This window comes from Pinus tabuliformis, chromosome 2_2 (assembly GCF_031772625.1).
Source record: "Pinus tabuliformis cultivar Carrire ecotype Pingquan chromosome 2_2, CPIR1, whole genome shotgun sequence".
Taxonomy (NCBI): domain Eukaryota; kingdom Viridiplantae; phylum Streptophyta; class Pinopsida; order Pinales; family Pinaceae; genus Pinus; species Pinus tabuliformis.
In genome coordinates, this window is record NC_142300.1 from 838,691,409 (window position 1) to 838,714,136 (window position 22,728).

Sequence of the window (22,728 nt, forward strand, 5' to 3'; positions counted from 1 at the left end):
CCAAAGTCATGCTTCATAGCATGCTTGACAATCCTCTAGTTGGTCGAATGGCATATAGGTTTTTATAAATCTGAGTGGTGTATTATATAATGTATGGGTCGTTGGCCCAACAAGAACCTCGCCGTGTTTGGAGTGTTGGAGGGTTGGGTCGATCAAGGGTTCAAACCCCACCGACCTCATATTTTACTATAAAATAAATAATTAAACAACCCCCAGCCAAAGATTCGTCATGATCGCCATGTGTTCATTTGGTATTGCTGACCACTAATTTGTTGTTTTGGATTGAGGGTCAATTATTATAACCGCTGGCTCATTTGACTCCTGTCAATGACACAATAACACTACCACAAAAAAACATTAGGCTATATAATGAATCTAGGGGTGCCGCAAAGTTTAGGTTCCCACTTGAGAACTTGACACCTCTCTAGTTTCCCTACCAAGTTTCTCCAGGGTTTGACCAACCAACCACAGGATGGATTGTGGCATCCTGTGATTGTCCCATGTGGTGACCAATAACTGAGCCACTTCAACCCTCTCTCTTCCAAGTGCCTCGATCTGAACTCAACACATGGTGCATCCTGATTGCCTCGTGTGACTCTATACCTACTATCTTAGCTACTCATAGAGATGACACATGGACGAATATGGCATTGTCACATAACACCCTGTAAGTGGCCTGTAATTTTTTTTATATGTTTGACTTAAACTTCATATGGGCCCAACTTTCACAAACAAATCTGGATTGAGGTGTCTTTCATGCCATTAGAATCATAATGATGATCTCTTCGATTTGGTTTTGGGTTCACTGAGATTTGAGGACTTAAAATTTTGGCCTTTTTAGATCCCCTATATCATCATCTCTCAATTTTAGTTTGAATAACTTGATCATCAATTGAACTACCTTGAGCTCTAAGTGTGAGTGATATAATCTTTCCAATTAATTAATTCATCATAATACTTTGTAATTGGGATTATATGATTACTAAGCTCTTCACTTATAGAATCTATAATCAGGGGACAAGTCTTGTTATTCTTGTTCTCACATATGGAAATCTCTTTATCTAATGTCGACTTTGGAGGTATATTGTTAGATTCTCCTTCATAGACACCTTTCCACAAGTCACTGAAGATAAGGATGTGGATAATATTTATGGCCCATTCATGGTAGTTTTCTCTTCTAGTCAACATCACACCAACAATAGAGATGAGAGAATTCATCATTAAGTAGAGTATTGAGATAAATTATTTGTAGTATATGCTTCAACTCATATAATACAATAAAGAAACACAGTATTAAACATTCTCATTTGCTCTGACAGTAATACCAATAAAAAATGTGTCATACCACAATCTCCTCCCACAGAAGGAGGGTGGATTTCTATATAGAATACCAAATAAGAAAATAATAATCATAAATATGTTTTGATGAAAATTAAAACCATAAATAAGTGTCCAACACATGTTGCATATAAAATTAACTGAAATTTCCTCTTCACATGAATGTGGTCCCTCTCAAAAATTACAATCATGGACTTTTCCCTTGACTAAAATAATCACGAATTTGTTATTGAATATATTTAAATATGAATGCCAACAAGAGTATTAGTTCATAATAAATAAGAGGTCTGCTTAATCACTCCAATATCTGATCATTCTTCTAGACAATATCCTCGTGCCAAGACATGAACTCTGGCCCAACGGTCTACTTCTATGACTTTGCAACTTCTTCAACCTTAAATTTTTTATTTTTATCCTTATCCCTTTATTTAATTATATATGTGGGATTGATTACACTGTAAGAGATTATTTTTTAGGGAACCTTACGAAAACCTGTCTGCCACCAAGTCAGACAGAAAGACATTACAAAATGACAAAATGTTCTAGTTGTTCACAAGAATAATCATGTTCTCTGAACCTAGTCAAGGAGTCATTATTAAAATACTGTGAGTAAATTTCTTCCTCACATTCCCAAATTGGTATTTCAGCATATTCTGGTACTTTGTCTTGAAAAAGTAGTGGGCAAAAATGATTTAAATCTAGATCTTTCATGGCATGAAAGGACTCAAGTCATGAGAAGAGGCACTCATATTTTCCCCGAATCTTCTGAAGAAAATATTTCATGTAATAAACCAACGAAAAGATCCATTGGCATAGAGTGTTGCAAGCATGTGATAATTGGTGATATCACTGATATCCAAAATCCTTTTGTATAAAATTCCTGACTGATGTGTCTGTCGTTCTGTATACCAGGCTTTCCCTTGGCATTCATGATATTCAGAGTTCTGAAGGTTGGGTGGCAATAGGAGGCGATCAATGTAGATTTCGCAGTAGATTAGATTTTCATTTGTAACTTTGTATAATGTGAAATCAAGATTTCACAAATGTTGAAGAAAACTTAAAGCTTCAAAAGCTTCATCATTTCTTTGCATTTGATCATCCCACGAGAAATAATGTTGTCCAGCTCCATGCCGATATTTGATTTCTTTCATTAGAAACCAATCTGTTTGATAATCAAGTAGATGTTTCTGTAGATTCAAAGTGTGAGAACCATCAGCACATTCAAGGTGAATCTCATTTTCTAATCTTCTTATGACGTTACATTTGAGATTATTTACATAATTTCTCTGTAGAAATTCCCCACTGAGAAGATCTGCAAAGGATTTTTTAACTCCAAAAATGAACTCTACATCAAAACAGCATTGGGCCAATGCCATGATCCATCTAACCATTGCTGCATCTTCAAAGTAACATTTATGGATAGGAAACTTAAGGGCCTGGCAATCTGTTTTGACCGTAAAATTTTTATAGATCACAAAATCTTTGAATTTGGCAATGCTAAGGTAGACAGCTCTAAGTTCTTTCTTTAGGCTGGACCAATTTTTGTGTGTAGTTGGCTAGATTCCACAGGCATACTGGAAAATTTCATATTCCATTTTCTTTTCATTAGGATCATGTTGGTAGAATACTGCACCCCATCTGATATCACTAGCATCTATAATGATGGATTTAGGCCATTCTTCATTGATTGCGCTTAAAGGAGAAATATTCCTATTTTTTCCTTTAATTCTTCTGATTGCCTCTATTAAATCCTCTGTCCAAGGAATTGGATCTTTTCGCAATATTTTATTCAATAAGACTCTGTCTTGGGCACAATGTCTGACAAATTTGGAGATGTAATTCAAACTATCGAAGAATATTTTTGGTTGACTTTTATCAGTGATTCTGTGTGGAAATTTATCTATGAAATCAAGACTATGTTGCATAATGTAATATGATCCATATTGAATGACATATCCCAAGAAATCTATCATAGTCTGAAATAACTTCATCTTTGAATCTGATAAAACTATACCTTTTTCTTTAACTCTCTTGTAGAATATATTGATATTCTTTATAGGAGAGGGAATATCTGCAGAATGAATTAGAACATCATCAATATATTTCTTCAATCAATCATCCATACCTTCAAAAGTTTCGTCCATAATAATCTGTAAGGTTGACGGAGAATTTACTAGTCCAAAGGGCTTAATATTCCATTAAAATGTCCTTCTAGTACTGAAAAAGTTGTTTTCCACTTATCTTCTTCTTTTATCCCTACTTTGCCAGAAACCAAAGTTTAAATCAAACTTGGAAAATATTTTTTATTGTGATATCTGAGACAAAAGCACTAAGGGCTTTGGCAAGGGATAAGCATGATAATCAAGAATATTATTCAGAGGCTTGTAGTTTACTACCAATCTTGGTTTTCCTCTGATAATATCAAGTGTTTGTTGACATAAAATCCAAAACAAGCAATAGGGCTATGAGATTTTCTGATCAAACCTTTTTGCAGTAAGGATTTTATTTCTTCTTTACAATACCTGAGTTGTTGAGAATTCATCGGTATTGTTTTTGATCTTCTAAGTTTTCCATGAAATTCCTTTTTCAAAGGCAATTCTACTTCTTGTTTATGAATATGCCAAAAGGCATTTGGATCTTTGGAACAACAAGATTTTAGTTTCTAAGAGATCTCACTTATTTCTTTTTCAAATTTTCCTTTCAGAAGATTTTCATCAATCTTCAGCATTTCTTTCTTCTTCTCTAGTAAAGCCAAGGTATTTTGTAACCTGTCAATTCTGCTCAATCTATTAGGAGAATTGGAATGAATAAAAGGATAGAAATAATCTATACCATTGAAGAGAAGAAAATATCCCCATTTCTGTGATTTTTCATCATAAGTGCTTCCATGTCTTCTGAAATTGCTCAGGAAAGGAGTTCCTAAGTACATATCACAATCAAGCCCTGTGACTAATGGAGCATGAACTTGAATTCCTTCAGATTGAGAAACGAAGACATCTATTATAGTTTCTTCCGTTGTCTTTATTTCTCCACTTGCAGTAACAATTGTTGGACACTTTGTCTTTTGTCTTTGAGGATAAGGAATTACAATGTCACTTACTATGTTCAGTATTGAACCTGCATCAATTAGAACCTTCAACCACTCTATGGAAGAACCAATTCTGATTTTCATTTTTACACAGTACATTACGTTTGTGTTCATTGCATTCATTCCTAATCTAGATCTAGCATCTTCAAATTCTTCATCTAGAATTTCAAAGTCTTCAGATTTGAAAATCCTTTTCATTGGATAATGATATGGATCAGGCTGACTTTCTGGTTCTTTCTGTTCTGTGGGTTGTGCATGTAAAGAATGTATATTGTGCCCCTGATGTGCTTCAATACACATCCTTCTATTCTCTCTTAATTCTTTTCTGAGATCTTTGATAGCTTGACTAATTCCAAGGAGTGTTTGACGAAGATCATCTTCAATTATTTGTTGTCTAAATAGTCTTGTTAGACCATCAACTGAAAATAAGGCTGCAGAAGGAATATAGCTATGTTGATGATTTATCTGGGTCCTTTGCTATTCTTGATATTGTTGTGACTTGGACTATTGAAGATGGGTCATCAGCAATCCTTTATACATTTCTTTGAGTTTTGGATCAGTAGCATCAACCATTTGTGTAAGATAATTTCTAGAAAGCTCATCATGATGTAAGCTTTCATTTGATAGTGGTTTGAACATTCAGACTGCATTACATTTGCAAATGTTAGGACCGATGCATTCACAGAGTTCTTGAAAACATTCATTACAGTGTGGATCTTTGCAATATTCAACTTCAGAATCTTCTCCTTCATAAACAACATGTATCTGGTCATTTAGATCATAATGATTTTATTAATTTATTAATTCTTCACAACTAGAAGGGAGATCAATAATATTTACCTTGCTAGATTTATTCTTATAGCTAAATTATTTCTTCTTACCAGATTGTTGTTTGTGTTTTTTCAATTTTGGACAATTTGGAGCAATATGTCCTTTTTCATCGCAATGGAAGAAAAATATTTGCTTTCGTTATGGCCTTTGATGAAACTAGTGTGTTTTTCTCTATTCTCTCGGAGGCCTTCTATGAATGACTTTTGTGTTTTCTGGGGATCTAAGAGTTTGCTTAGAGTAAGATTTCTTTTTAGAGCGACAACAATCATATCCCCCTAAACTTTTAGAGCCATGTAAAGGCCATTGTTTACATAGTTGTTGATAGCCATGTGGTTTAGTGGAGCTGGTGGTAAGTCGAGCAACTTTCATCTGAGAGCAGAGTTCAAAAATGACAGTTTTAATAGCTTGTCTTATAACACCAAACTTATAGGCACTAATCTTTCTAGGAAGCTTATTCAAAATGGTAGTAGTTATCCAATTTGGTAATGAAGCAATGAATATTTCTTTCCATTTGGGATCTAGAATCATGTCGACAGAAAGAGTATGCAAACGATGGAGATATTCCATAAAATATTCATCAAAATGTTGCATATTAGTAAGCTTCATGGATGTAAGTGTGATTGCAGCAAGTTCATTATTGATCTAAGGATAACCACAAAAATTGACAAGAATGTCATGCATTAGGCAACCAATCATGTTATTCATAAGTAATGAAGTCTGTGGATCCATATATGTAGTATTATCTCGGTTCATTACCACAGATGTTTCCCAAGAAGGAATGAGGATAGGATCATAATTAATTTTTGCTTTAAGACAAGAATCAAGGAGTGCTTCCAATCCACTGATGGTTTTCCTAGTTGCATTTATTGGAGAAATTTCATCTGCTAAATATGTGCGGTAGCAGACCAACATGGAACTCAATGTAGACAATATTTCTTCTTCAGAAAAATTGTCAATATTCCATGAATATGAGGAAGAATCTGACCAATATTTATGATATTCTGATTTCATGATGTCCCTTTTATCAGGAGTAGGTGACCAAGAAGAATTCCAGGAAATTCTATTAGTAACTTTATGTATAGTTGTATCTTTGGGTTCTTCTAGATCAGAAAATGAAATCAGATCAAGAATGTCTTTTGGTATCTAAAAACTTGCTCTATCAGGAGAAGAAAAATTATTCGCAAGAAACTCTAAATCCTCTAGAGTAGGAGGAGCAGAGGGAGCTACTTCAAATTTGTTGAATACTGTATCCCCATTTCTGTAATTGGTATCATAGAAGGTTGAAAGTATTTACGCTTTCTTCCTATTGTTAGAAAGTATTGGTTATGGATACTTTTTCTCGAGCCACAAGTTCTCTTAATGAATTTAGTGATAAAAGTTTTGATGAAATTCTTAGAGAAGAAGAAGAGAAGGAATGTAATGAAATAATACAATCTCGTTTTCACACTTCCATCCATGATAAATCTATTACATTATTAAATGAACAAAGTAAGTCTGGTTCTTGGTATTTATCAAAAATAGACCCCAAAGATATCTATACAAATCTGGGATTATTAGACACTATACAATACTAGAGATATAAGGTTAAAGAAGAAATTCTACAAACCTCGAGTAATAATCGTCTGCTTCAAATAATGAATATCTTGAAGCAATCTAAGTTTATAGCTGCACTAAAATCTGGTCTCAATTTTGCTCATTTTGGTAATGTCCAAATTCGAATTCAACCACTACATAGAAAAGGTCAAGACGTTGTTGTCTTCTCTTGTGTTTTTGATCGCGGATGGAAAAATTTTCATAAAGCTTTAATTGGAGGATGTCAAGGAACATTAGCCTACGGTCCAATTTCTTGGTCTTGTGTTCCTGATTTTTCTATTTCCTTAGATGATCCTAATGCCATCAATTCTCTAATGCTTGACATCCAAACACATGGATATGATTATTTTCAAGATAATAGAAATAATGTTGCTATTCATTGGCGATGTGTCGTCAAATTTGATAAGAAGACCACTCCTTCTATTGTCCAACAAGTTTTTGAAACCTCTAAGGTCACTACTCTAATCACTCATGACTATGGCTTAAATCTTGTTGCTCCTCAAATGATATCGCTTCAAGATCTTAAACCGCCAACAGAATGGGTCACAAATTGGGCCTCTATTCGTACTTCTCTTTGTCCACAACCTATCACTTCTCAAACATCTATTCGAGAAGACTCTGGCCTTGTTCGAACTTGTTTCTTTCCCCAATCAGAGTGTGCACAGTCTGAGCGTGGTGGTCCTCCTCTTCCTCCTGTTATAAAAAACCGTAAAAAATCTGAAATCTTAGTAAGACCACAAATGTCTTCTATTGAATCTAGTCTTGAAGGATCACCAAGTCCTTCATATGATATTACTTCTGATCCAAAATTCTTGCATATGTTATCAAATATGATTGCACAAACTCTTCAGTCTTAGCATTCAAATATTGTTCTCCCTAGAACAATCAATATGCAATCAGTATTCCAAATTCCATAGTTTCCACAACCATCTATATGTAGTCATCTTCATTGTTCTCCTAACTTTTGTTAGTAAACTCCTAGTTTTCCAAAACCCCATGGAAAAGAAGAACAGGATAAAGACAGAAGAAGAATAAACATGATTCGTTTTGTTCCAAGTTTTGGAAATCAAACACAGGAATATACAAAGTGGACTCCTTTCTCAGCTCATGAAGAAATTTTTCTTCAATCAATGGGAAAATATGCTATAAACGGCTTAGGATATCCAGAAGAAATCCTCAACTATAGATTGGATCCTATGAATAAGATTCCTACTAAAATACAGCTCCCTTCTGATGAAGAAATCATTCAACTTCTTAAGATATACAAAGGAATAAGTCCTTATGATCCCTCAAATGAATGGTATAAGAAAATGTTTAATTGGGATCTGTATACACATCAACAAGAGTATAGATATTGTGAAGAAATGAAAACCTATTCAAAGAAAGATAGGTCAACAATCAACAAACTCAATAATTTTATTATCCAAGTACAAATGAAGTAGAAATGGCTTTGGTTAAAAAGTTCAAGAATCTATCTTGTGAGTATATAAAAACAAATATTAAGGAAAATCCAGTTGAAATTCTTGGACCTCTTATCATCCCTCACATAGATGATAAATATAAAAATATGTTGCAAAAAGCAAATGTTTCGAAACATTTACAGTCTGTCAAGATGAAAGGGAAGCTTTTGTTAGAACACATCTCTCAAACCCTTAGAGTGAATATGATGCAAGGGTCAGCCTTACAAACATAAGTTCCATAGCACAATTGGGAATTAATAGATGGCACTATTCTTAGCACTGAGTCAACAATTCCTCCTTGGAAAAATATTCTTAGCACTGAGTCAACAATTCCTCCTTGGATATCCTAAGCCTTTTGTAGCAGATTTTCCTACTGATTGAAGAAAAATTTCTTCATGAGCTGAAAAAGGAGTACACTTTGTATATTCCTGTGTTTGATTTCCAAAACTTGGAACAAAATGAATCATGTTTACTCTTCTTCTGTCTTTATCCTATTCTTCTTTTTCATGGGGTTTTGGAAGACTAGGAGTTTGCTGACAAAAGTTAGGAGAATAATGAGGATGACTACATATAGATGGTTGTGGAAACTGTGGAATTTGGAATGTTGATTACATATTGATTGTTCTAGGAGGAAAAATATTTGAATGCTGAGACTAAAGAGTTTGTGCAATCATATTTCATAACATATGCATGAAGTTTGAATCAGAGGTAAGATCATATGAAGGACTTGGTGATCCTTCAGGACTAGATGCAATAGAGGACATTTGTGGTCTTACTAAGATTTCAAATTTTTCAGGTTTTGTATAACAGGAGGAGGAGGTCCACCATGCTTAGACTGTGCACACTCTGATTGAGGAAAGAAATGAGTTTGAACAAGGCCAGAAACTTCTCGAATAGAAGTTTGAGCAGTGATAGATTGTGGACAGGGAGAAGTATGAATAGAGGCCCAATTTGTGACCCATTCTGTTGGCATTTTAAGATCTTGACGAGATATCATTTGAGGAGCAACAAGATTTAAGCCATAGTGCTGAGTGATTAGAGTAGTGAACTCAGAGTTTTAAGAAACTTGTTGAACAACAGAAGGAGTGGCCTTATTATAAAATTTGAAGACACATTGCCAATGAATAGCAACATTATTTATATTATCTTCAAAATCATCATATCCATGTGTTTGGATGTCAAGAATTAGAGCATTGATGGCATTAGGATCATCTAAGGAAATAGAAAAGTTAGGAACACGAGACCAAGAAATTGGACCGTAGGCTAATGTTCCTTGACATCCTCCAACTAAAGGTTTATGAAAAGCTTTCCATCGAAGATCAAAAACACAAGAGAAGACAACAACGTCTTGACCTTTTCTATGTAGTGGCTGAATTCCAATTTGGACATGGCCAAAATGAGCGAAATTGAGACCATCTTTTAGTGCAATTGTAAACTCAGATTGCCTCAAGATATTCATTGTTTGAAGTAGATGATTATTACTGGAGGTTTGTAGAATTTCTTCTTTAACCTTATATCTCCAATATTGTATAGTGTCTAATAATCCCAGATTTGTATAGACATCTTTGGGGTCTATTTTTGGTAAAGACAAAGAACTAGACTTACTTTGTTCATTTAATAATGTAATAGCTTTATCATGGTTGGCTGTGTGAAAACCATATCGTATTCTTTCATTACATTCCTTCTCTTCTTCTTCTCTAAGAATTTCATCAAAACTTTTATCACTAAATTCATGAAGAGAACTTCGGGTTGGAGAAAAAGTATCCATAACCAATACTTTCTAACAACAGGAAGAAAGCAAAAATAGTTTCGACCTCCTCTGATACCAATTACAGAGCTCACAAAGAAAGAGAGAATGCGGAAATAAACAAATTCGTGATTGATACTCTAATCACAAAGAGGGAAGAGACTCCTCTGCTGCGCAATCTAGCATAATGAAGTTGTTGTTGAATATATTTAAATTCAAATGCCAACAAGAGTATTAGTTCATAATAAATACTAGGTCTACTTAATCGCTCCAATATCTGACAATTCTTCTAAACAATATCCTCGTGCCGAAACACGAACTCTAGCCCAATGGTCTACTTTTGCAACTTTGCGACTTCTTCAACCTTAACAAGGCTCATACAATTCGAGAATAGAATCCAAAACAATCTACAAAGGAGACATAGATTTACAAAAATTGAGGAATCTTTATTGATGAACTTCAAAACTCAAGCATTACAAACTTGCTTCTCAAGCAAAAGGCTCTCTCCTTCATTTCCTCTAAATCTCTCGAAACCCCTGAATCCCTCTCTTCCCTAGTCTTGATCTATTTATAGATCCCTCGAGTACTGGGTTAGGTGATACTTCCATATCGGATATGAGAGAATCTTACTTTACATCAAAATCAAATCCTTACATCAGATATGAGAGAATCCTGCTTTCGAGTAACTCGGAGGACATCTGATAGTGATTCAATCATAAAATATTTTATATTTGTCCTTATCCATTTATTTAATTATATAAGTGGGATTGATTACTCTTTAAGAGATTCTTTTTCAGGGAACCTTACGAAAAACCTGTCTGCCACCAAGTCGGACAGAAAGACATTAGAAAATGACGAAATGTTCTAGTTGTTCACGAGAATAATCATGTTTAATGAACCTATTGAAGAAGTCATTATTAAAATAATGTGAGTAAATTTCTTCCTCACATTCCCAAATTGCTATTTCAGCATATTCTGGTACTTTGTCCTAAAAAAGTAGTGTGCCAAAAGGATTTAAATTTGGATCTATCATGGCATGAAATGACTCATAGTCATGAGAAGAGCCACTCATATTTTCCCCGAACCTTTTGAAGAAAAGATTTTGTTTAATAAACCAATGCAAAGATCCATTGCAAGCATGTGATAATTGGTGATATTGCTGATATACAAAATCCTTTTGTATAAAATTCCTGATTAATGTGCCTGTGATTCTGTAAATCTAGGAAGTTGTAATAACCAGAGAGAGAATGGGTAAAAACATAAAGGACTGATACCATAAATGTTCCACCATTATTTAAACCATTCAGGTGTGGGGTCTTGTTCTTCAATTTGTGTAATTTGGATTCCATGGTATCTAAAAGAAAACTACACATTATAGAAAAACAAGTTAGTTTTATTTTCAAAACACATACCTGTATACCAGGCTTTCTCTTGGCATTCATGATCTTCAGAGTTCTGAACATTGGGTGGCAATAGGAGGCGATCAATGTAGATTTCACAGCAGATTAGATTTTCATCTATATCTTTGTGTAATATGAAATCAAGATTTCTAAAATCTTGAAGAAGACTTAAAGCTTCAAAAGCTTCATCATTTCTTTGCATTTGATCATCCCATGAGAAATAATACTGTCCAATTCCATTCTGATATTTGATTTCTTTCATTGGAAACCAATCTATTTGATAATCAAGTAGAGGTTTTTGCAGATTCAAAGTGTGATAACCGTCAGCACATTCAATGTGAATCTCATTTTCTAATCTTCATATGACATTAAATCTGAGATTATTTACATCATTTCTATGTAAAAATTCCTAAATGAGAAGATCTACAAAGGATTTTTTAACTCCAGAAATGAACTCTACATCAAAACGATACTCGGCCAATGTCATGATCCATCTAACCATTGCTGCATATTCAAATTCACATTTATGGATAGAAAAATTAAGGGCATGGAAATCTATTTTGATTGTAAAATGTTTACAGATAACAAAATATTTGAATTTGGCAATGCCAAGGCAGACAACTCTAAGTTCTTTCTTTAGGCTAGACCAATTTTTTTGTGTGGTTGACCAGATTCTAGAGGCATACTAGCAAGTTTCATATTCCATTTTCTTTTTATTAGGATCATGTTGGCAGAAGATTGCACCCCATTTGATATCATTGGCATCTGTAATGATGGTTTTAGGCCATTCTTCATTGATTGTGCTTAAAGGAGAAATATTCCTAATTTTTCCTTTAATTCTTCTGAATGCCTCTGTTAAATCCTTTGTCTAAGGAATTGGATCTTTTTGTAATCTTTTATTCAATAAGAATCTGTCTTGGGCACAGTGTCTGAAAAATTTGCAGATGTAATTCAAACTACCCAAGAATCTTTGTAGTTGAGTTTTATCAGTGATTCTGTCTAGAAATTTATCTATGAAATCAAGACTATGTTGCAAAATGTAATATGATCCATATTGAATCACATATTCGAAGAAACCTATCTTAGTTTGAAATAACTTCATCTTTGAATCTGATAAAACTATACCTTTTTTGTTGACTCTCTTGTAGAATATATTCAGATGCTTTATATGAGATGGAATAGCTGCATAATGAATTAGAACATCATGAATATATTTCTTCAAGAAATCATCCATACCTTCAAAAGTTTCATCCATAATCCTCTGGAAGGTGGATGGAGCATTTACTAGTCCGAAGGGCATAATATTCCATTCAAAATGTCCTGGTACTAAAAAGGTTGTTTTCCACTTATCTTGTTCTTTTATCCCTACTTTCCAGAAACCAGAGTATAAACCAAACTTGGAAAAGATTTTTTTATTGTGATATCTGAGACAAAAGAACTTAGGGCTTTGGCAAGGGATAAGCATCATAATCAAGAATATTATTCATAGGATTGTAGTTTACTACCAATATTGGTTTTCCTCTTATAATCTCTCAGTGTTTGTTGACATAAAATCCAAAACAAGCAATAGGGCTATGAGATTTTCTGATCAAACCTTTTTGCAGAAAGGTTTTTATTTCTTCTTTACAATACCTAAGTTGTTCAGAATTCATCGGTATTTCTTTTCATATTCTGAGTTTTCCATGAAATTCCTTTTTCAAAGGCAATTCTACTTCATGTTTATGAATATGCAAAAAGGCATTTGAATCTTTAGAACAACAAGATTTTAGTTTCTGAGAGATCTCACTTATCTCTTTTTCAAATATGCCTTTCAGAAGATTTTCATCAATCTTGAGCATTTCTTTCTTCTTCTCAAATTTTGTCGAGGTATTATGTAACCTGTCAATTCTACTCAATCTATTAGGAGAATTGGAATGAATGAAAGGATAGAAATAATCTATACCTTTGAAGAGAAGAAAATATCCCCATTTTTTGATTTTTCATCGTAAGTTCTTCCATGTCTTCTGAAATTTCTCTAGAAAGGATTTCCTAAGTACATAGCACAATCAAGCCTTGTGACTAATGGAGCATGAACTTGAATTCCTTTAGATTGAGAAACGAAGACATCGATTATAGCTTCTTCCATTGTCTTGATCTATCCACTTGCAGTAACAACTGCTGGAAACTTTGTGTTTTGTCTTTGAGGATAAGGAATTACAGTGTCACTTACTATGTTCAATCTTGAACCTGTATCAATTAGAACCTTCCACCATTCTATGGAAGAACCAATTCTAATTTTCATTTTTACACAGTACATTACATCTGTGTTCATTGAATTCATTCCTAATCCAGATATAGGATCTTCAAATTCTTCATCTGGAATTTCAAAGTCTTCAGATTTGAAAATCCCTTTCATTGGATAATGATATGGATCAACCTAAATTTTTGGTTCTTTCTGTTCTGTCTGTGAATATTCTCCTTTTGTGGGTTGTGCATGTAAAGAATGTATATTGTGCCCATGATGTGCTTCAATACATAGCCTTCTATTCTCTCTGACTTCTTTTCTGACATCTTTGATAGCTTGACTAATTGCAAGAAGTGCTTGAGGAAGATCATCTTCAATTGTTTTTTGTCTAAATTTTCCTCTTAGACCATTAACTGAAAATAAGGCTACAAAAGGAATATATCTATGTTGATGATTTATCTGGGTCCTTTTCTATTCTTGATATTGCTGTGACTTGGACTGTTGAAGATGGGTCATCATCAATCCTTTATACATTTCTTTGAGTTTTGGATTAGCAACATTAACCATTTGTGTAAAATAATTTCTAGAAAGCTCATCATGATCTAAGCTTTCATTTGATAGTGGTTTGAACATTCTGACTGCATTACATTTCCAAATGTTAGGATCACTACATTCACAGAATTCTTGAAAACATTCATTACAATGTGGATCTTTGCAATATTCAACTTCAGAATCTTCTTCTTCATAAACAACATGTATATGGTCATTTAGATCATAATAACCTTCTGAATATGTTAATTCTTCAGAGCTAGAAAGGAGATCAATAATATTTTCCTTGCCAGATTTATTCTTATAGCTAAATTGTTTCTTTTTACCAGATCGTTGTTTATCTTTTTTCAATTTTGGACAATTTGGAGAAATATGTCCTTTTTCATTGCAATGGAAGCAAAATATTTGCTTCTATTTTGGCCTTTGATGAAACTGGTGTGTTTTTTTGTATTCTCTGGGAGGCCTTCTATGAATGAGATTTTTGTTTTCTGGGGATCTAAGAGTTTTCTTAGAGTAAGATTTCTTTTTAGAGTGCCGACAATCATATCCCCCTAAACTTTTAGAGCCATGTAAATGCCATTGTTTACATAGCTGTTGACAGCCATGTGGTTTAGTGGAGTTGGTGGCAACTCGAACAACTTTCATCTAAGAGTAGAGTTCAACATTGACAACTTTAGTAGGTTGTCTTATAACACCAAACCTATAGGCACCAATATTTCTAGGAAGCTTATTCAAAATGGAAGTAGTTACACAATTTGGTAAAGAAGCAATGAAGATTTATTTCCATTTGGGATCTAGAATCATGTTGGCAAAAATAGTATGTAGACGATGGAGATATTCCATAAAATATTCATCAAAATGTTGCATATCAGTAAGCTTCATGGATGTAAGTGTGACTACAGCAAGTTCATTATTGATCTGAGGATAACCACAAAAATTGACAAGAATGCCATGCATTAGGCAACGAATCATGTTATTCACAGGTAATGAAGTTTGTGGATGCATATATGTAGTATTATCTGGGTTCATTACCACAATTGTTTCCCAAGAAGGAATGAGGATGGGATCATAATGAATTTCTGCTTTAATCCAAGAATCAAGGAGTCCTTCCAATCCACTGATGATTTTCCTGGTTGCATTTATTGGAGAAATGTCATCTGCTAAATATGTGTGGTAGCAAACCAACATGGAACTCAATGTAGATAGTATTTTTGCTTCAGAACAATTGTCAATATTCCATGAATATGTGGAAGAAGCAAACCAATCTTTATGATATTCAGATTCATGACATCCCTTTTATCAGGAGCAGGTGACCAAGAAGAATTCCAAGAACTTCTATCGGTAACTTTATGTACAGTTGTATCTTTGGGTTCTTCTAGATTAGAAAATGAAATCAAATCAGGAATGTCTTTTGCTATCTCAATACTTGCTCTATCAGGAGGAGAAAAAGTATTCACAAGAAAATCTAAATCTTCTAGCGTAGGAGGAACAGAGGGAGTTGCTTCAAATTTGTTGAGTACTGTATCAAAACTGGAAGGCTTATCAGGATCATCTCCCGATTTCAACCACTCAGAAACTGCCATTTTATGTCCAAGGTTTGAAGAATTTAGACTGGAAAACATGTCAGTATTAGCCATAGGAGCATAAACAAAGGTAGTTTCTGGTTTAGGAAAAATGATATCACCAGGATTCCTCATTTTTTATTGAAGAGTAGTAGGAACAACATCGAAAGGAAATTGATCTTGAGGATCTGAGAAATAAGTAGTAGCTTTAAAAGTAGGATCAGGATTGTTTTTCTTTTTTAGACTTTCAACGGAAGTAGAGACAACCCAAACTTGTTTCTTTACTACTTCAAGTGACGTTTTTAAGCTTGTGATCATATCCTGAGTCTTATCTGCTACTGAATGTACTTTACCTATCCATTTAGAATTATCATTAATCCCTTTTTTCTAAAACATCAATAGTTTTAGCAATATGTAAATCATTTGATCCAAGAGTTTTTATTCCATCTAATAATTCATCTCTGGTAAAATCTACCTTTTGAAGAATTTTAACAATTATTTCTTTGAGCAATTTATTTTCTCTGGCTGCATATTGATGATTTCTTTCTAGATGTTTAATCAAACTATCTAGAGCAAGATTTGCCCAATTTGTTGCTACAATAGATTCCCTATCTGAAAGATGAGACTAGTCAGACTGAAGTGGAAGTAACCTAAAAATCTTATCACCTTGTCTAATAACAAGATTTTTCCAAGGATGAATTGCTGACTCAGTGCTAAGAATAGTGCCATCTATTGAATCCTGTTTGTGCTATGGCACTTCTGCCTGTAATCCACTTGGAATATTTATGATTATGCTTCATCTCAAGATGCTTCTTGATAGAAAATGTCCTGTTAAGATGTTATATATCCTCACGTATTTCTTGTGCAATGCCATGAGCCCTCAAAATTCATGACACTTTACTACCATTGGCACTCTTCACCAATGTCATTCAATGGGAGTCGTGGAATATTATGCCAATTTGTGAGGACATCAAACATTTCTGCTAGGAGTGGAAGATTTGTATCTCTACATAATGGGGATAAATGAGATTTATTTGTCTCTCAAAAATAAAAGATTTCAAGAAAATCATGCATAACAACCAGTAGCTCTACTCACCACCATCCCTAAAGAGTGAATATTACCACTAGAAAATATAATGCATGATTGGAAATGAAGCAATAGGTAACACACGCAAAGCTCCCCCCACATGTAAGAGTTCAATCATGAGATGAAAAGTTCGAAATGATTACTATACATTTGGAATTCATCATAGGGCCTGGCAGAGACATGGGTTAAAACAATATCAAGAAAACCATTGATTGGTTTTGTAAAATCAAATGGAGCATTTGCAAAATTTTACTAGAAGGTTGGTCTTCCACCAACATGGAAGTAAAACTTATCACATGGACCATGTGAAGTGCAAATATTCTTACTGTAGGGACATTTTGAGGATGGATTTACTAAACGGCAGTGGATAAAAGGTTAATGAAGAAGTGCAAATATATCATAGTGGGACAAACAAAAAAATATGCTGAGGCATTTCTTCTAGCAAAGAAACTGATAGATACATTAGCAAGAGTAGCAAAAATGAGCTACAAGGGGTAGAGGAATGCCTAAATTTGGACCTATACTTTGATACTATTTCAAGGAAGGAATTTGACTCCCAATGCGATGCATTCCATTAATATGAATATCTTTATATAAAAACATAATGGTGAACTTTGGGATTCAAATTCTATGGTGTTTCATATTCTAACTTATGGAATTTCTCTATTTTGATATTTACATTATTTCTCACCTTTTTAGAGGATTAGGCATCTAGAATAACCAACAAGCTAGAGGAATGAAGAATAATAAACATGGTAAGAGGAATATGGAGGGAAATTATAATGCATCTAAGGCCAATTATAATATTAGCAAGGAAAAGAAGAAACAAAAAGAGAAATTGAAATTCCTCTATAATATTTGTAAGGGAGATCGTCTTACCCATGTTTTTCATAGGATGCAAGATGCACAATGCATGTTAACACAATAGATCTCCTCAAGTCGACAAGTTATGCTAAATATGCCTTTCCACAAGGTCAACAACTTCTTATAGGGGTTGTTCCTAAATCCAATCCTCAATAACGGCGACACAAGAATTATTCAAGGTCAAGGGGAATTTCACTGAAAATATATATGTTTAGTGCTCTTTTGGACTTTCAAGCTTGCCCATAATTGTGGAGACCTTCAGTATTCAAAGGGGGAACAACCTTCTATGCCATAGGAAGGATGCATATCTTATGAGAGCAAGGATGTGTGAGGTTTTGCACTAACTTGCTAGATTTTTCTCTAACAAGCGCAACCTAAGGCAAAGTGCTTGTTATTATATATATAAGAATCCATACATGATATAATGAGGGAGCTCAACCAACTACATGCAACTCGCTTACACATGTACAATGAAACTAAGGAAAACTACCTTCTCCCAAAACTACCTAACAATATTATATGAAGCTACCCATCACACAACCACAAACCTTCCTCCTACAAGTTCCATTTCCATCTCCTTTTCGCTTAGTTAATGCAATTATTCTACTATTCCCAACCCCTAAACTCAGAAATTATAGAAAACTTGGTTTACACTTGTAAGATTCTTTCTTGAATTCCTTAGCACTTTGAGGTTTCCACCTATTCATAAGAGTTTACCTTTCCTTGTGAAGTTTGTTTCACTCTAGGTGGACCCAAGTACCATTGAGCTAAACTACTCATCTGTGGTGACACGTTTACATATTATTCCATTTGTTTGCACATCCATCTGCTCCTAGTGACACATTCACATCTAATTTATCTCAAATAATTTGAAGGTAAAATAATTCCAATTTTTCTTAGCTACCCCAATCAACACAAGTGCACCCAACTAGTATAAGTTTCGTTACACCTAATCCACTTAAGTCTAGTTGCACCCAATTGAGCCCATGGTGTCTAGAACATACATAACCCATAAATGTGTGCCCTTTGGAGTAAACATGATTAGAGATGATTGGAATTCATTACATCTTATGCCCAAAGTCAGCTCAATCTCTTATTACAACCCACAAATTTGGACCACCTAACTCCATTGATATTTATAAGTACCCAATTATTGAGACATACCATTAATTCTTCATTTATCATTCCAACTACATGATTGCAAATGACTTTTCCTAGAGAAATCTCTTTTCCATCTAGTTAGCATTTTCCAACTTCTTTGGTGCATATGAATTTCCATTATCGATAGTGTGACCTATTTATCTGTGTGTCCCCAACTCAGTCTGTAGTCCACCTTGCCAATGAGAAAAGGAAACAACAACCCATCATGTCACTTGCTAATAGCTTAAGGCATATGACCAACATGCACCTTTCCAATAGGCCAAGGAAACTAATTTTCTAAAGTGTTCCTTGCTTTCAAGCCAAGGTAAATGTATAATATTTCCCTTAGCAATGGGCTAAGCATGTCAACCAATTCATTTAACAGATCACCCATCCATGATTCTCATTTGCACCATGGTAGCAAAGGTTCCCAATGGCACTCTAGGTGAAGGTCTTATACATTCTAATATGACTTGGCCATATATGTTACTTGATCATAATCAAATCAAATCAGCTTAATTAATCCATCAATTTTATTATTAGAAAACAGATTTTTTTAATTACCATTTTAATATTTTATTCACTAATAACAAGAAACACACACATACACACATATATATAATTTCAAATTTTAATTGAATTAAAACAACGTAAACATTGTTTAACAATATAGGCGTTACATGTCAGACATTAGATATAAAATCTTTTTTAATAATAAATACGAAGTCATAAGATACATATCACATTAAATTATATAACATATAAGTAATAGTTATAAATTAAGATCTATTTTTCCATATAAATTAAAATAAGAATTTCGTAGCCATTTTTAAATTTAATTAGTAAGACTATAAAAATTAATACTTATCATACAGAAAGATTCTTAACCATGAATATTTGCCCTCATTGTACTATGAATATTGTTAACTTTTAAATAAGATTTGTCGCAATAGCATGGACCAATACCATGCCTTATAAATACCACATGCCCAAAAACCAAAACTCAATGCAAAATCTAACTATTATAAAAATATTTTATTTTAATTTTTAATTTTATAAAAAAATTTAAACTAAATCTTAATACTTATAATGAACATACAATATAAAAAAATTCTTAACCATAAATATTCACCCCCATTTTACCATAGATATTATTAACCAAATATGTTTTGTTACAATATCATGGGCAATACCACCCGCCCAAAAACCATAATTTTATTTTAATTTTATTTTAAAATAATTTTAAAATTAAATCTAAAAGAAAAATGGTACGTGTGAGATATTCTAGTGGTATAAATATTCGTAAACACTTCCAGGTGGCTCAATTAAAAAATAACAATATGTTAAAAGCTAGAGAGTTATTCTCCAACCTAAAAAATATCAATGTTGTAACTTGACGTAAACATTTTGATTTTATTGAATTATATAAAATTAAAAATAAAATGAAATAAAATATAAAATTAATAATTAAATTATAATTAACAACAAAATTAATGCAAAAGATGAACATCCTTGCCCCTCTATTTTCCTGTGTGTTAACACGAGTAAAGTAGCCTGGGCACATTTGATATCATATTACATTTGCATTTTCACTACTGCCTCAGTCTTTTTCGATGTTTGTCTTGCGGGTCTCCAGGAATTTCAGTTGTAGTACAAAACTTCTTATTTTCCATCAGCTTATGCGCTTCTTCTTGCAGGGCCAAAATTTGTTTGTCAAAATCTTCCCTCTGTCCCTACAATTGATTTTGCAAATTTTCCCTCTATCCCTGCAATTGATGTTGCAGGATCCAAATTATATATACGTGTTGAACTCTCGATAGAGAGGTTCTAATTGTCTCTTGAAACACTTCTATCCATTGTTCAAACCTTGCTACTATTTCCCGCACATCGGTGCGATGTCGTTCACGGAAACATCTATATTTTTTTTTTCAGGAAGAAAAAGGTTGTATATTATATTATCTGAGGAAAATATACAAAATAGTTGACATACATATCATTCACAGGATGTATTGGAAACTTAATTCTCCTCATCTCATAAGAGAGAAAAAGTGAGCTATAATACTAAAACATACATAATCCAGCAAAGAAGATCATAGCAACCTAGGTGCTTATATTATGTCATATTTAGAGTCTGAGCGGGAACACCTCATTTTGTCAACAATATGAAAAATATTGATCAAAACAACAAGTCAAAAAGTGACATATACAAAATTTTGCAGAAAAAAGAGAGGGAGGTTCAGATTTAAGACGGAAATGGGAAGTCCCCCAAATCATATGTTTTGTGCTCCCAGGTGATCTCCCAATACCATTTACCTATCATTCCCACCCAGCCTTTTTTTGATAATCTATCTGCTTGCTTGTTTTGGTTCTTGCCAATATGCTGGATTGTGGATCCTTCATGAAGTTGCCAAAGAAGATCGATCCGCTCCAACCATGGTAGCATAGGAGTGTTAATGGGGGCTTTTCCCAAGACCTAGTCAACGATGATCTTTGAGTCTCCATATGTGTGCAAATAGGGAATATTAAGGAAACTACTAAACCATAAGAAGCCCCATAGTGCTATTGCTTCTGCCTTGGTGTTTTTGTTGCGGCCTCCGTTCCAAAAGACCTTGTAGGATAGTTCAGCTGATATAGCCATCCAAAGACCACATTCACATGAATTTCTTTGTGCGGCCCATCAAAAAAATCCCATCGGATACAAAAACTATGTATAGATCTGCATGTGTGGATTGTTGCAAAAACGTGTGGGTTGTGAAGAGGAAGACCAAGTGAACTAGATTAAAAGGTTAGTAATTTTTGAAAAAGAGGAAGCATTTTTTTTATTATTAATTTTTTTTAGTCACTAAAGCTTTGGGATGCGTGCTTACTTGAGGAAGCTCTTTTTCCCTACAAAACAAAAAACACAAACTCCACACGAACATACAAAAAAAACAAACCTTATGGCTTGAAGTTAGCTTTACCTGGAAACTAAATATTTTCCTCCATGTTTCTGATTTTCCGAGATCACACTAAGGCACGACGGAAAAGAGCATACGCATGAGAAAAATCCTTCCTTTCTGTTTCTGATTTGCCCAGATCACACAAAATCACAGGGCAAAGAGCATATGCAGAAATGAAAGGTATAGATCCGGTAATAAAAAATACAAAGAGCTAAATAAACCGAAATAAACAGAGAGAAAATAACTATAGACTACAAATAAACACTGTATACCTCCAGATTTTAAAAATGACGTAGCTAGGGCTACGGAAACCTTTTCGCATGAAATAAAAGGGGTTCCTCACTGGAATAGATGCTCCTAACGCAATAGAGCTGTCCTCTCAGCCCGAAAGCAGTAAAAAACAATATATCTAGGAAAAAGCAGTCGGATGCAGTTCTAGGCTTCAAATTTGGATTACCAATGGATGTGACCCTCAAATAGCTCTGATAACATGTAGGAATTTATAGGGTAAGTTCCTTAGAGAGAACACTAAAGGACACCGCTCACAAATAGATCACAGATCAATACACCAATATTATTAACGTGGTTAAACTCTCAAAGAGGGAAACAGTCCACGGCCTGAGCCAACACGGCCACTTCAGTCAATTTATTAATAAAAAGTGAAAAATTTACATAAGCTTCTCTCATGAATGGTTACCCTACAAATGACCCTCCATGTTCTTTAAATAGAGATTATGAACCAATCGGGTGTTAGGCCGCGGATCAAGTATCACTGTCCGATCAAGAGGTTCTAATTGTCTCTTGAAACACTTCTAATTGTGTAGGATTGTAAGTTACAGAAACACATAGTGAAGAAACACACTTTACCTAATCCTACACTAGACCAAAATATACTTAACTATTTCC